The sequence below is a fragment of the Myotis daubentonii genome, chromosome 6, assembly GCF_963259705.1.
Source record: "Myotis daubentonii chromosome 6, mMyoDau2.1, whole genome shotgun sequence".
NCBI classification, from domain to species: domain Eukaryota; kingdom Metazoa; phylum Chordata; class Mammalia; order Chiroptera; family Vespertilionidae; genus Myotis; species Myotis daubentonii.
In genome coordinates this window covers 89,298,730-89,315,519 of record NC_081845.1, presented here as the reverse complement: position 1 = coordinate 89,315,519, position 16,790 = coordinate 89,298,730, and the positions used below count along the sequence as shown (strand labels likewise).

Genomic DNA, 16,790 nt, shown 5'->3' with positions numbered 1-16,790 from the left:
CAATGATACTCCAATAAATTTAATTTAAAAGGCGATAAAGGGATATAATGTCACAATCTATATACCCAGGCTTCAATTTTGTCTTTATAAACGAAGCAATCTCTTTCTGGGTGAGACCAGGCTCGAATTATTCGTAAGCCAAATCCTTTAGGAAACCTTGCATGTCAGGGCACCATCCCAACAAACATTTACACAGAAAATGTTTACACAGAAAATGTCAACTGACGTTGTCGAAAGGGAAGCATTTAAACCTTTGTTCTAGTACATTCCATACTTCAGATTCTTCCAAGTGTTCAAGAGAAAGGTTATCAGCCACAACAAATATTAGTAATAATAAAAGTAAGAATTACAATGATGAGTGTAATGATAAAGTGATAATTGCTTACACTATTTCTACTTGTTATATTGATGTGTAATTTATGATATTCTATATCAGGTTCTATAATCTATATTTATAAATAAACATCGCCAACCTGTTTTTCTCTGGAGCAAACTGGATCTGTGCCCAAAAGTGGTGGCATCTTGGGCCTGTGTGGGAGCTGAAGGCAGCAATGTCCTTGGGCCTTCCGGGTTCCCTGTGGGGAGGGGCGAGTTCTGTGCCCGTCTAGATTCGTTTCTGTCCGCGCCAGATGCGTGGAGGGCATCTTGAGCTTTCTTCTTTTCCTTCTTTAACATGTTGACCAGAATATCTGAGGCGTGACTTAAGGATTTCACGGCTCATGCTAGATTACAATGATCGGGACGTGAGTGCTTCCAATGAGATTAATATTCCCAATAATATTCACTATTTCCCACGCGGTGAAGACTGACTAGAGCAGCCGTGGGCAAACTACGGCCCGCGGGCCGGATCCGGCCCATTTGAAATGAATAAAAGTAAAAAAAAAAAAAAAAAGACCGTACCCTTTTATGTAATGATGTTTACTTTGAATTTATATTCGTTCACACAAACACTCCATCCATGCTTTTGTTCCGGCCCTCTGGTCCAGTTTAAGAACCCATTGTGGCCCTCAAGTCAAAAAGTTTGCCCACCCCTGGTCTAGAGGAGGGCTTCAATCTCCTGGAGTCACGGATGGCGCCATGGGCGCTGGGAGGGCACTGGTCTTCCACTGTGGTGCCATCGTAGGCAGATAGCCAGCCCAGAGCTCAGGAGCACGCTCTGCATGTGAACTGGTGCAGTCTTACCATTGTTATGAAAGGTTTATAAAGATAAAGTGAACACTGACAGGCAGTAGGCAATGGCTCTATGAACATGTCAGTGAGAAAATTAGAGTTAACCCAGGAGGCTGCTCAGCAGTGCCGAGAGAGAAAACCCAGAACCCGCCCTGCTAGGGAGCAGCCAGATCAACCCTGGTGCCCAGAGCACCTCCAGGCTTCGTTAAAATACCTTACGTGGGCTTTAAAGTCACTTTGTTTAAAATACATAATTTTGGGTCTGAAATTGAACTAGAAAGAGGTAACTTATTAGTATAGTCCTTTATAAGGGCATTGATATTTAGAAATATTATGGGAAATGAGGGTAAGAGAGAAAATCATTGCATTCTACCCCACCTCACTGTTCTGTTGTGCTCAGCACGCCCAGAACCCTAGTGGGTTCTTGCCATCATTCTAAGGAGAAGCGATAGTCCCTCTTGAGAATGGCAGAGCCCTGACTGCACCTGCGGGAAGACCAATTCAAGACCTTCACCAGCCCTGGAGGCGGCTTCATTCATGCAAGAGTTTGAGAGAACGCGAGGACAGTGCAGGAGAGAAGACTGAGTCTCAGAAAGGAGAGGAAGCGTCCGGTTACACTTACTCTTGGGCAAGTAACATGGACATCATTTGCCCTCCATCTTCTCTGCTTTGACTCCAACTTTCCCATTTCTGGAAGGATAATCAGTTTTTCTCTTACAATCCCAATGTGGCTCCTATTCTTTGCCTTAAAAAAAACTTGCACCCAGCAAAGGTGCTCACACCTCTGTGAGTCTGACATTGGCCTGACAGAGAGGAACAGGGCTCCGCCCGGGTCTTCCACTCCTCGGTGTGTTATCAACAGCAGCAGACACCCGCCGGCTTCACGCACTGCAGTGCCAACCTGCTTTCTTTTCCCCGCCCAGCGATGCTCACGGGAGCTTGTGCTGTGTGTCAGGCTGTGTTCCAGGGACGGGAATATATGATACCACGGCAGACGTGGTAGTGGGGAAGGCGGGTCACACACACGCATGCATGCATAGACACACACATGCATAGACACACACATGCATAGACACACACGCTCACACATGTGAGAGAGTAAAAGTGCTTGTTTAAAAAGGCCAAGATCAACTGAGTGGCTGCTCTGCACTGGGCGCTACCCTTTCTGAGAGTGACGTTTTTAAGCTGAGATCTGAATGGCAAGCAGAATCAGGCACAGGAGGGGGACCTCCGCAGAGGGAATGGCCGGGGCGAAAACCGTGGGAGAAATGGCCTGGCAGAGGTTCCCCAGCAGGGGCCACTTCGCCACCTGGGGCCATTTTTGGTGTCACACTGGAGTGGGGGTAGGTGTTGGTGCTGAACTCCGGGGAGGAGAGGCCAGCGGTGCTGTGAACCCTCCCGCGAAGCATAGGCGAGGCCCCGGGCACAGCACTGCGCAGCTCAGACGTCAGCGGTGCGAAGCTGCAACACCCTGTGTTAGAACAGCAACAAGGTCACTGTGGCTGCAGCCTGACCCAGGGGGCAGGGGTACGAGAAGTGAAGTCAGAGGGTGGGGGGTGGGCATGATCACACAAGGCCACATGGCCTGGAGGACACAGTCTGAGCAGAATTCCGAGTTTGATGGGAGGCCCTGGAAGACTGAGACCACGTGTTTTGGTTCCTATTTGATAAAGCTCACAACACAAAGCTACCTACCGTCTTCCCATCTTTCCTGTCGCCTTCCCCTTCCCACTCTGTTTAACGTGGGCCTTCCCTCGTGCCCAGCGCTGTGCAGGGACCAGAGGACCCCACCCCCGTTATGTTTTCTGAAGGGGCGTTAGAAGGGGTGTTCAAACTGAATACGACACTAAAATGATATCATTTTCACCCTCTTTCCAAGACAAGCATTCAACGACGTCCACTCGTTTTGGTTGCATTGCTGTCTCTTGTTGACCTCGAGTGTTAAGCACTTTTCCCTGTTAAGTCATGTCTCTCTTATTCCTGTCACAGTCTTGGCCCTCTTGGTTCTACAGGAAAATATCTGAAAATATCCCCCAACCCAACTGTGAGAAACGATGAGGTCTCAGGAGGCTTTCCCAGCGAGGGCCCTTGCTAAGTGTCGACGCTGTGAGGTGTGGATCTACCCACTCTTGCCCTTCTTCTGCGCTCCCCACTGTCTGAGGCGCATGTCCGTTTGTCCCACTGCCCAGCGCCCTGCCACGCGCAGGGAGCCTCTCAAGGCTCTGCTCTGCATGTGGGCTGGCAGGCAGGCCGCTCCTCCCGGGACGGAGTGGAGCCAGTGCCTGGAGAGCTAGGAGAGAGTCTGGGTGCGAGCTTTAAGCTCAGTGTTCCCATCCCCAGGCCTCCTACCCACCATCATTTTGAATGAGTCTCAGAGGGAGGGGACCCTGCTCACGTGACTGGCAGTCAGGAAGGAGTCTAGTGTGGCCCCATGGACCACAGTGGAGAAGGGAGATGCCGTGTGGCTCTCTCTCACTCTCTTCTTAAAATAAACGTATATACTCGGCCTGGACTGCTCCCTCCTTGTCACACCTTGTTTCATCTCTCCTCGATGCACAGACAGTCATCAGCCCAGAAGGGGATTAGGAAGTTGGCAAGAATAGTTAGGGGAGAAGATCCTCAATCAGGACCAAGGCCAGGAAAAGTAGCGGAGCTCAGCTGGGGTTGGGCCAGCACCGAGGTCCAGGCTGGGACGTCTGGGGGAGAGGGAGGGAGGGGAAAGGAATGCAGGGTGACACTGCCTGTGGCCCACAGGGCCTGTGTGGGGGTGTCCCTCACAGGGAGCCTCGCTGCTGGCTGGCCATGAAGCAGCTAGCGCTCATTCGAGTCAGACATACAGGGTCTGCTAATTCTCAACTAAAACGAGAGGCTGAAGTTAATCAGGCAGCGTGCCTACCTCCTATTGGTGGCTCATGTGCTTTTTTTCCTTTTACCTCTTTGTTACTAGACTCCCTTCATGTGTAGGTTATTTTTATGCATTTTGCACGAGAGCTGAAGCTAAAATGCCTTTTAGTAATTTTTCAAACATGAACCAAAATACTTATTCATAAAGAACTGACCAAAATAATGTCTTGTGTATGTTTAAAGTCTGAAAATGTAACAAAAATGTCAAATCTTTCATGAGAAGCTTGAAAGATAAAATAGAAAACAATACTGAGGACATGGGGAGACCTGAGGTCTCCCTCCAACAACAGGGGCTCTTGCAGTAACCACCTCGCTGTCCCCGGAGGCCACTCCCAGCATCCACCACTGTCAGCACCCTAAACACACCGCCTCCCGGGGCCCGGGGAGTCCTGTCTTGAACACTCACACACACTCGCTTCCAAATTTGGGAACATCTGTACGTGGAACGCAAAGCAGTAGATCTGGCATTTAAATGAAAAGTTACATTTAAATCAATCTCTGCTCTTCATAAGCTAAATTCCATTTGTCATGTTTCAGCCATCATTTCAGTTTCACCCACACACAAGCCACAAATTCTGGGCCATGGTGAGGCTGTGGTCAGCCCGGTGTCCGGTCAGCTAGCTAAAGATAACCAGTTAGCTTACTGGCTCAGGACTGAAGCAGAAAGGGCACTGCAGAGCAGTCAAAAATATTTTTAAATTTTAATGTGAAAAGATGGTGTACAAAAGCCCAAACTTTTCAATAAACTGAAATTTTTAGCCTCTCTCTCTCTCTCTCCCTCTCCATATATATATATATATATATATATATATATATATATATATATATATATATATATATATATATATAACCGAAACATTATAGTAACTATTACATCTGGCTAAAAACAAAGTAAAGATTTTTCAGTTGTTGCTCCATTTTGTTTGCTGAAGGGCTGGGGTGGCTCAGTGGTTGAGCATCAACCTATGAACCAGAAGATCAAGGCTCAATTCTCAATTCTCGATCAGGGCACAGGCCTGGGTGCGGGGGGGGGGGGGGGGCATGAAGGAGGCTGCCTGTCTCTCTCTCCCTCTTCCTTCCTCTCTGAAATCAATAAAAATATATATGTATATTTTTAAAAAGACATCTTAGAGAGATTAAAAATGGCAGCAGAGTAAGTGGATGCTGCATGGACATGCTCCCAGGAACAAACTGGTATTACAACTAAAATACAGAAAAACATCCTGAATAATCAGCAGAAAACTCGGCAGGAGGAAACTCTGATATCTGAGGACCAAAAGTGGAGACGGCATAGAGATTGGTAGGAGGGGCAGAAGCTCGAAAGGGCTGTCCCTGTGCCCACAGACCACAACTGAAGTCCTGGAGAGATATCTTAGCTGTGGTGGGGGGGAGGGGTGCTACTGAGAACTCCGGGATCTAATCCTGAAGCTGGGCTCCCCAGCAAGAGAGCACCAAACTGAAAAGGGTACCCACATAACATCCAGCTGTGAAAAGCAGCAGGTTGCTGTCTGCCAGGGAGAGATGGCTGGAAATTCAGGCACCCTCTTAAAGGGCCAATGCACTGAACTGCCTGTGGAGCCACCCACCTTGTGCTCTGGCAGAGGGAGGGTGAAGTGGACTGGAGCTGTGAGAGCAGAAGCCAGGACTGGGGACTTGGGGGACAGAGCTCAGAAGGCAGACACCCCACGTTTCCTGGGCTGAGCCATTCCCTCACGCAGCGGAGGACACCTTTCCCACATAGACATCTGCTTTGCCCGGGGGAAGACAGTTGACACACCCTATTGGAAAACATCTTCCCTGAGGCCACTTAAGAGACTAAAAAATAACAATTAGCCTCCAGGCAGAAGCAACTGCCTCACCCTGTTGAAAAAACTCTCACCACACCTGAGGATGATTGCCTGGGGGGCAAGTCAAGTCAGAATCCTATTAGTCTGTAGGCAGAGGTGATCTCTGGAGGCTTTGAGTCTATGCCTGATCCAATCAGTCAGAAACAGCTTTTAACACTGTCCTGCACTAGAGATTGAGAGGTGGAGAGGATTTACCTAATACACAGTCACAAACCCAGAAAGACAACCAAAATGAGGAGACAAAGAAATAACCCCCAAATGAAAGAACTAGAGAATTCTCCAGAAGAAGAGATAAATGAAGCAGAGATAAAAAAATTTATCTGAATCAGAGTTCAGAGTAATGATGGTAAAAATGCTCAACAACATGAAAAATGATATAGGAACTATGAAAAAAGAACAGTCTGAGATAAAGAATGAATAACACAAATAAAGAACACATTGGAAGGAATACACAGCAGATTAGGGGAAGCTGAGGATCAAATCAGTGAATTAGAAGACAGAGTTGAAAATATCACTCAATCAGAGAACCAAAAAGAAAAAAACAATTAAAAAAGACATCTTACTTCAAAACGGAAAACAGTAACATGTATTGGAAGCAGGTGGGTGGGGCACCAGGTGCTGTGTCCAGGGGAAGTCTGTGCCCCTCTCGCTGCTCAGGCCCATAGTGGGAGCGTTTCTTACCACTTCAGGAAGGATACTGATTTCATTATCTCTCTGCTGTAGAATATCTCGTAGTTTTTTATATTCCTCCTCTTTCAGTGGCTCCTGACAGTCCTGGTCTTTGATTTCAGAGGACATTGTGCTGGTCCCATCACCCTTCTTGTCCATCAGTAGTTTCTGGAAGATGAGATAAGAGCTAGTGTCCATATCTCTATTCCAAGTGTGTTTCTTTGAGATGCCACTTTTCCCAATGACTTACACATACCGGTGTGCACATCCCTTCCTGCCTCCTGTCTGTGCCATGCAGTTGCCTTTGCTTGCCGTGTCTTCCCTCTCTCCATCCTGCCTCCTCTTTCCCCTCTGCTATCTGACCTCTTCTTCCCTAAACTGAGAAATTCCTGCTCCGACATGATCTCCTCTTGAACTTCCTTCCCTTTCTCCATAACCCCAAACCACTTTTCAAAATGACACTTCCCATGTACTGCGATTATTCCTTACATATCTGTCTTCTCCATGACTTACTTTTCTTGCCTTTTCTATGCTTCACAACAGACTTACAACAAAGATGTGTCATTTCACAAAGTATGTCAAATTATAAGTGAGGTGGAAGTAAAGGGTAATGGTACTCCCTTGTACCATCATCAAAGGTAAACCTAAGGCAGAGAAAAACTGAGGATTTATATGGATAAATCCAAACTGCTAGAAAACATTAAAGGTACAGTTCTCTGGATATAGCTTGAAAATAAACGGTTTTTGAACATGGAACTATTCCGTGTAGAAGGTAGAGATTCCTGGCAAAAGAATTAGAAGTCTATGGTCTGAGGTTATTCACTGGCAAGTAAGAGACAAGCTCTGCAGGAATTCAATGACAACCACAGCCTTGGTTCAAAGGTCATCCCGTCTGGCTGTGTGGATGGGTCCCGACCTTTTCAGAGCTGGTCAGTAGGAAAGCTAAATTGTAGTTTGAACACAGCAGATGAAGGCTCTACCAGGGGGAAGGGTTAACCCTACCTTTAAATGACAGAAACAGTGATGAATTTTACGCATGTCGGCGCCAACCTCTAGTCTACTCTCTGGATCCTGGTCTTCCAAAAAGGATGCTATTTGTTTTTCCAACCTGAAAATACATAATATATGAGAAGCAATTGTGAGCTAGAAACTTTAGAAATTCTAATAGCATTACTTTCTTGGTTAACATTGGAAGCACAGGATACTGTCCCTAGTTCTTGATGAAAATATAGTTATCTGAATGCTGTGACTAAATATTAAGGGTAAAGAAAGAAATCGACCAAGTGAAATCTGAAACGATGCGATTATTTGCAATTAATCTCCAATGAATTTTCATATGCAGCCTTCAATATAAGAATCATTGATTTCTACAAAACATGCACTCCAGCCAAGCTGAATTTCCATGCCCCTGTGCCTATCTGCAACTTTGCAGGAGAAAGTAATGAAAACGTTTATTAGTTTCATTAAAAATTCATGCTACTCAGCAATGACCTCAAAGATGCTGCAAAATCCTTCTCATCATTCCTGACTGACTTATAGTCTTCACGGTGGCTATGCCAAATCTCCCCACAGCTCCCAACCCTGCTGCTACCCTTTGGCTCTCTGTCAGTGACATGGCTTCTCTCTAGACCAAGAAAGCCAAAGCTGTTACAAGTGGACGCTTTGGGTTCCTTTCCCTTCATCTCAGTGTCTCTGCCTCTCCACTCAGGGCCTCTTCCTTTGTTACATATTTAGGATAATATCCCTCCTTCTCATGATCAATTTCTCCCTTTGGGTTCTCTCCAGGCCTCTACCAGCTTTACCTGATTAGTCTCCTCTCCACACGGACTCTCTCCTCTTTGCTTAAATGATTTTCCTGTTGTTTTTTTAATTCTAAAACAAAACACAATGGGAAACAAAACACCTCTCTTTGGAGGGACCACCCAACCACGCTACTCAGGAGTCCTGCTTTAGTTTAGCTGTACGTGTGCTCACTACGGCCCACATTACATCCTGGAGTCTGTCCCACCTTCGCTCCCCCATCTGCTCTAATAAAAGAGAAACATGGTAATTGGTGTACGACTGCTACCCTTCCCATTGGCTAATCAGGGCAATATGCAAATTAACTGTCAGCCAAGATGGCGGCCAGCAGCCAGGCAGCTTGAAACTAACATGAGGCTTGCTTGCTTCAGTGACAGAGGACTCCAACATTCCCTGCCGGCCGCTGCAGGCCTCTGAGCCTGCAGTTTCAAACATTGTAACAAATACAGACGCTAAACAAAACCCCAGAAACCAGCTTTCAGCCGGCTGGGATCTCAGAGCTGGAGTTGATACAGAGTTTCGAGAACCGAAACAAACCAGATACCTGCTTTCAGGAGCGGAGGCCTAAGAGCTGGAGCCTCAGAGCTAAAGCTGGCCCAGAATAAAAAAAGAAAAAAGAAAAAAAGGAGCAGCTGGGAGCTTCAGTCCCAGCCTGAAAACAGCCCTCAGCCCCTCACCCAGACTGGCCAGGAACCCCAGTGGGGACCCCCACCCTGATCCAGGACACCCTTCAGAGCAAACCAGCCAGCCCCACCCGTGCACCAGGCCTCTATCCTATATAGTAAAAGGGTAATATGCCTCCCAGCACTGGGATCAGCGGAGCCACGAGGCCTCCCGGCACCGGGATCAGCATGACAGGGGGCAGCGCCCAAACCCCCTGATCACCCTGCGGCTCTGTGTGTGACAGGGGGCGGGGCCACAACCTCCCTATCCGCCCCGCTCTGTTCGTGACAGGGGAAGGCGCCCCAACCCCCTGATTGGCCCTGCTCTGTGGGTGATAGAGGGCAGCGCCCCAACCCCCTGATCTGCCCTGCTCTGTGTGTGACAGGAGGCAGTGTGCCAACTACCCTATCGGCCCTACTCTGTGCGTGACAGAGGGGAGCTCCCCAACCCCCTGATCGACCTTGCTCTGTGCGTGACGGGGGGAGCTCCCCAACCCCCTGATCGACCTTGCTCTGTGCGTGACGGGGGGAGCTCCCCAACCCCCTGATGGGCCCTGCTCTGTGCATGATGGGGGAGCTCCCCAACCCCCTGATTGGCCCTACTCTGTGTGTGACAGGGGGCAGTGGCCCAACCCCCCAATCGGCCCTGCTCTGAGCCCAACCAGGGGCTGCACCTAGGGATTGGGCCTGCCCTCTGCCACCCGGAAGCGGGCCTAAGCCAGCATGTCGTTATCTCCCAAGGGGTCCCAGACTGCGAGAGGGCACAGGCCGGGCTGAGGGACCACCCCCCCAGTGCACAAATTTTTGTGCACCGGGCCTCTAGTTAGTTTATAAGCATCTTGAGGCAACTATTGGCTCTGTGTCCCCTCTCCCCTACCCTGTATATAAACCAGTGCACACATTAGGTTCTCAATACAAATATGTTAATTAGTCAATGGATTCATTTCCCTGGAAATTATTCCCTCTCGGTTGAGATGGGACTCTTTATAAGGAAAGTGTAAGGACGACAATCAGTATCTAAGATGCTAAGTATCATAATGGGGCAGCAGCATATCTTTCCCACATTATGATGAAAATATTTGCATACGTTCAGCATTTTTTTAAAAAAGTATATTTTTATTGATTTCAGAGTGGAAGAGAGAGGGAGAGAAAGATAGAAACATCTGTGATGAGAGAGAATCATTGATCGGCTGCCTCCTGCACACTCCACACGGAGGATCGAGCCAGCAACCCAAGCATGTGCCCTGACAGGGAATTGAACCATGACCTCCTGGTTCATAGGTGGATGCTCAACCACTGAACCACACCTGCCAGGCTGTTCAGAATCTTTTAAAACTGCATACATGTCTCTTCCACTGTTGCTATCAGCCCGCTCACACAGATGTAAGGATTTCCATCACACGGCAGCTTTGGATTTCACTTCCATCTCTTCCTATAATCTGTGACATGCAATAGCCGATGTTTACAAGTGAGAGGCAGTTTCTATTGCTTTGTAAGGAGACTTTTTGGTGCTTGCCACGTGTGTTCTTTGCCGATTGACAGCATGTTCCTTTGTAGAGCTTCAAAGCGCCAGACACACAGAGATTCGTTTCTGGTACAGATATTTTTATATGTTTTTATGCAAAGTCTTATAAAATACATGTTTATGAAAAAACCCAAACAATACAGATGTGAATAAATTGGAAAGTGACCATTCCTCTCTTCCCCCCCCCACCCCACCACTCCCGTCTTCTTTATTCACTCTCGATACCTTGAGGAATCCACTGTTAACAGCTGAAATATGTTCTTCTAGCTCTCAATAAAGCTGATTTCTATATCCATATGCATGTATATTTTTTTTCAAAAATTAAATCCCATTATGAAGTGTTCTGCATCATTACTGTTCTAAACAATATATAAGGTATTCTTCCATGTCATGTATCTTCCAGTACATGTAGATAGAGCTATTTCATTTTTCATGGCTACCTAACATTCCAAAGTTTGGGTCTATTGATCCTCTCATGATGGACATTGAGGTGACATACGTGTAGTTGCTACTTTCCTCTGTCACCCATGTGGAGGCCTGGATCTACAATTCCCACTTAATGAGGCTTCAAAAAATAGTGACGTTTATCTACTCCTATTTTCCCTGAATACTTGGAAGGCATTCGGGATTTTGAAAAATCACCATTAGTTCTAGGATATACCCCTTTTCTGGAGTAAAAGCATTTTGTAGTTTCCGGTGTCCATAAAATTTCCAATAGAAGTTATGGTTAATCAATCAGTTCTTTCCTGTTGCTTCCTCTTTAGAAACTAATTTCTTCTGTGCAGTGTGATGTTAAAGCATATATTCCAGGGAACATTCCATGGGGGAGGCTGACGTGGAGTCCTGTTCGTAGGAGAGCACTGTGAGAGACGTGTGCCGACGGGGATGGCTTGTCTCCCTGGGCTCTGGCCTGCTGCCCACCCTCCTGTCTCACAAAACAATAGTAAGGAAGGACCAGGGACACGATCCCCAGAAAAACTTCTTCCGAAATGAAAGAATGGATTGCTCCATCCTTTCTGGGACTCAACTAGTCTGCTACAAAACTGAGAATAAAAATCAGGCCTTTGACAGGCAGCATTCTTTCTCGGTGCTTGAGACCACAAGGAGTCTTTGGACTAAAAAATAAAAATGCCTGGTATTCCCTCCATACATGTGTTGAACTTATTTTCTTATCAACCAAGGACTTGGCCTAATAATTAAAATGTGAAAGAATGCCTAATTCAGATGTGTCTGATGTACTTCTCTAGCAGATAAGAGTGAACGACTGACCCCGAATTCCCCATATTTTCCTATCTCCAAAAGTAGTTCCCGAGTTCATACCAGTCACTGCTCCCACTGAGGACTCTCCAGTGCCCGAGCCCTGCAGGGCGGGGAGGGCCTGTTTGTAGAACGGGCTCCCCAAGGAGGCCACGTGAGCATAATGGAGTCTGTCCTTTAGGAAAAGCCCAAGTAAACAAGAAACTTGACTTTTTCTCTAGGTTCACTATGAGAACAGAGGGAAGAGAAAAGAACCCTATGGAGAAGTGAACGTAACTGTGTACCAGCCAGCCCTAACCCAAGCAGACAGGAAAAGTCGCAGTTATTTTACTTACGCGTGTGTGACCCCACCACGTGGCTGGTGGCAGGTGACCTATGGACCTACGCCCATCTCCACCACACCCACCGTGTGTAGCCTGTCTCCACCACACTGACTGCATGTAGCCTAGCTCAGCAACTCCACGATATTACAGATTTTGACATCTGGCCACATCTTAAGAATTGGCTGTATTTCTTAATGTGTATTTTGCCCCCTTGAGACCACTGTATTCCTTTCTTTCTGCTCCCCGTAGTTCTTGCCCAAAAGTGAAGTTTTGTCTATAACCATATTTTTGTAGAAATCTGCATTTAATGCTATGAATAAAAAGGAAAAGCAAGCTAATTATCACTAACAATAGCTAATATTATTTGAATGAGCACTAAATGCTAGATACTGTTCTGTGTCTTTGAATACATCATTTTTAAAAAATATGTTTTTATTGATTTTTATAGAGAGAGGAATGGAGGGGGAGAGAGAGAGAGAAACATCGATGAGAGAGAAACATTGATGAGAAGCTGCCTCCTGCACACCCTGGTGCATGGGGCGGCGTTCAACCAGCTGAGCCACACTGGCCAGGTTGCATATATCCTTTCTATAATCCTCACAACTAGATGAGATAAGTACTCTTATTACCCTCTATCGTAGGTGAAGAAACGGAAGTGCAGAAGGTTAAATATCTAGCCCAAGATCACACAGCTTGCAAATGGCAGAACTGGATTCAAACTCAGGTAGGCTGACTTTAGAACCCAAGTTTTTAAGCACTGTATTTATCATATTATAGTAAAGTTATATTTAAACGCAATCTCGGACAGTGTAATGGCAATCTTATAAAAAAAGAATGCCATACCTACTAGAATTCTTTGAGGAGGTAAACAAGTGAATAGAAAAGCAGGATGAGCTGAGCAGCAGTTGCTTAGATCTTAACAGAAGCAATGGCCAGCATGACATATAACAGTAAGAGAAGTTAGGAAAGAATCGGCATGCCCCACACCAGGAGATCAGGTAAATAAAATGATGGCACGGTTACGTACTGAGTTAACTAACTATGGTGGTGAAGACAGAGGTATATTTATTGACATCAAAAGTACCTGTACTATGTTATGATAGGTTAACAATGAATCCCTTCACAGGGGTTCTGCAATAACCCAGAACCCCCAAAATGACAGAAGAGAAGAGATAAAAAGGAAGGGAAGAAGGAAAGAAAGAAAAGAAAGAGGGAGGGAAGGAGGCAAGGAGGGAGAGAGGGAAGGAAGGAACAAGGAGAGGAGGAATGGAAGGGGGTAAGGAGGAAGGGAAGGGAGAAAGGAGAGAGGACGAGAAGGGGGAGGGAAGCAAGCCTGAGACTTGCCCAGTTGCCTTTGGCTCAAGAACATTTATTATCTCCCTGTGAAAAGAGACACTAGTGACCCAAGCTGAACTCCTCTTCTGCAATATTCTTATGATTATGTTACATTAAACTGTTTATTAAATTAAGTTCACTGTTTATACATTGAGTGTGATTATGTTTTTATTATTCTGAAATAATCTTTGTTTCTAAAAATATTTTATAAACATGTTCCTGCCAGCATTAGTTTCTAGAAACAGGCTGGAAGTCATTATCTCTATGGTGCTGATTGTGGGAAAGTTAGAGAGAGGGCCGGATGCACCCAGGAATAGCATACCTAAAGGGGGGCATGGCAGCTGCGGAACCCCGGGCAGCTGTGGGGGGTGCCCCGGGAGGGGGAGGAGCCTGCCCTGGTGACTGGGTCAGTGACAGAGTATCTCACAGCGCAGTATTGCTCCAGGGAGTTTGCTAAACACAGGTTGGGGAGTGAAAGTAACGGGCCCTCCCTCGTCCTCTGATCTGGAGCTGGAGCGAGTGAGGTGGATAAAAAAAATCCCAGCTGGTGGGCCAGGGCTGCTTCGTGGAAGAATCATGGACGTGCCTGGCATCCCTGAGCTGACGGTCCTTAGTGCATCGGGCTTCTCACTGGTTCTGGGAGGGGAGCAGGCAGCTCATTCCAAAGAACAACGGAGGAGTTCTGAGTTAAGAACCTAACTGGTGTCAACTACACCAAAAAGTATCAAAATCTGCCTGACCTCTGCCAATCATCTTGCCACGGAGGATGGCTCCACCACGCATGGCCGTCTCTGACAGGCTAAGCAATGGAGATGCTGACATACTATAGGTGCTTTTTTTTAAAATATATATTTTATTGATTTTTTACAGAGAGGAAGGGAGAGGGATAGAGAGTTAGAAACATCGATGAGAGAGAAACATCGATCAGCTGCCTCCTGCACACCCCCTACTGGGGATGTGCCCGAAATCAAGGTACATGCCCTTGATGGGAATCAAACCTGAGACCCTCAGTCCGCAGGCTGACGCTCTATCCAGTGGTTCTCAACCTGTGGGTCGCGACCTCTTTGGGGGTCGAACGACCCTTTCACAGGGGTCGCCTAAGACCATCCTGCATATCAGATATTTACATTACAATTCACAACAGTAGCAAAATTACAGTTATGAAGGAGCAACGAAAATAATTTTATGGTTGGGAGTCACCACAACATGAGGAACTGTATTAAAGGGTTGTGGCATTAGGAAGGTTGAGAACCACTGGCTCTATCCACTGAGCCAAACCAGTTAGGGCTATAGGTGCTTCTTAACATGAGCCAAGACTCAAAAAGGGCTGGGTAACAGCGATAAAGATATAACAGGAAGCTTGATAACTCTTAGTGTCCAGGAAAATGATAATTAAATAGGAAGAATGAGCGAATAGTTACACAGTTTAAAAAACTGATCAGGGTAGATATGAGATGTGGTGAACTATTAGGTTGAACCATCTCAATTATTAACTAATTCACCAACCAATATGGGTCACAACGTTCTCATCTGTAAAATACGCAAAATGACATCCCCTTTAGACTCTACGCGCTATGAAATAAGATAATGCGAGGAACGAAGGGAGGGGGCTTACTGCCTGGCCCTTTAGTGCCTTGCTATGCAAAGTGCGACCAGGAGGGCACCCTAACAGGCATCACCATCACTGGACCTAGAGGCTCCACCTCAGACCCCTGGACCAGGATTCAGGCTCATCCCAGACCTGCCGACTCTGCACCTAAACACATTCTGAGTGATCAGTTTCACACTAATTAACATTCAAGAAGCATGACAAGGCCAACTATTGTGGCATGTTGAGTCAAGAATATTCACACATCTTTTCAGTCCTGGAAACCAAACAGATTAGTAACTGGCAGTGTTAAATGATCCTGGCCCCTGTGCTAGTGACTTTGTGTGTGTTTTCTCATTTCAGTGGAAAAAGAATGACCAGGAATTCCGCAGTCCGTTTTCCTTTATACTGCCTTCTCCCAATTATTTTATGATGGCGTTTCCTGAACATTCATTCCACATTCGGCACTCTCGTGTGTTTTGTTATTCATCTGTACAGTAAACCTACACATTATTTTCGCTCTTTCATAGACGCGGACAGGAAAGGTCAGAGAAGTTAAGTGCCTTGCATATTGTTACAAAACGAGGGAAGGGAAACAGTGGGGTTTATAAACAGGCCCTTTGAACCAGGAACCCCCCTCATGCCACACAAAGCCTCTCTATCAATTCCCTAAAATCTCTGCCACTTCCTCACAATCCCTGATACACTAAATTTGTCCCTTCAGAACTCTCCTGTACATTTTTTTTTAACCAGTAAAGATACAAACAACAAGGTCAATGGGATCATCCAATACATTTCACGTCTGGCATCTCAAAAACAAAAATTTAACAGAATGCGATAATGGGGGGGTCTTGAGACCTAGTGGAGGGATGGCAAAGTAAGGCCTTATTGCGACTTTGCTAACACGATGGACTTCTTTTATGGGCTGTGACCTTTTAAAACATACAGTGTTGCGATAGCCTGTAATTTACAAAAGGAAAGTTCAGATAAGAGCAACAGAGCCATGATTTATGATTAACTGCAACCCACAGGACATCAAAAACTGAAGGCTGAGACTGTGCCAACAGGACTACGACCAAAAGAAACTCAACAAATATTTTTCAGGGTCATCAGTTTCGTGTTTGTTTTTTGTTAGATTCTGCTGAAAGAACGATTCCCAATTGGCTTAAAGGTAGTTATGGCAAGATTCTTTCCTTTTGTAAGTCTCTGGTCTGTGACAAGTATGACATATGTTATACGTTCCCCGCGCCCTAACCAGCAAGCAAAAGTCACGGCCCCTCCTGTGCAAGGAGTTGAGTTTAGTGTTAGCCACTTTCTCGGAATGAGCTGTGTGGACCGCCAGCAGGAGGCCGGGGAGTTCATGGTTTGTGATGCAGAGGAAATGCCTATCTGGGCTTTCCCTTCAAGGTTTATCTTCATGCAGGCTTCCCTTGCCTCCAAAAACGTGCAGCTTTGTGGCGCCCCCAATGCAGAGCCGCACAGCTGCTCGGTACAGTCAGTGTTCTGAAGTAGCGAACGTGAAAAATCCACATGCAAGGCGAAACTGGTTTGCCTCTTTAGTGAGAAGATGCGGCTTACTTAGAGAAAATGCATTTGTGCCATGGACTTCAGTTTATGGAAACTTAAACACTACTTTGAAATAATTTTAAATAAACTAAAATATCTTTAAAGCTATCAAAGATGTTTTAAAAGCTCTTTTATAATGCAATG

The 16,790-nt window shown here is 46.1% G+C and overlaps 1 long non-coding RNA gene across 1 annotated transcript; it reads right to left on the bottom strand.

The window, feature by feature from the left end:
- Nucleotides 1-510: 510 nt before the first annotated feature.
- Nucleotides 511-7,698, bottom strand: LOC132237361 (uncharacterized). Its single transcript, XR_009453514.1, has 3 exons — nt 7,593-7,698; nt 6,620-6,758; nt 511-689 (listed from the first exon to the last, which is right to left on the bottom strand). It is a non-coding gene; the product is annotated as an uncharacterized LOC132237361 (long non-coding RNA).
- Between the last annotated feature and the right edge of the window lie 9,092 nt (nt 7,699-16,790).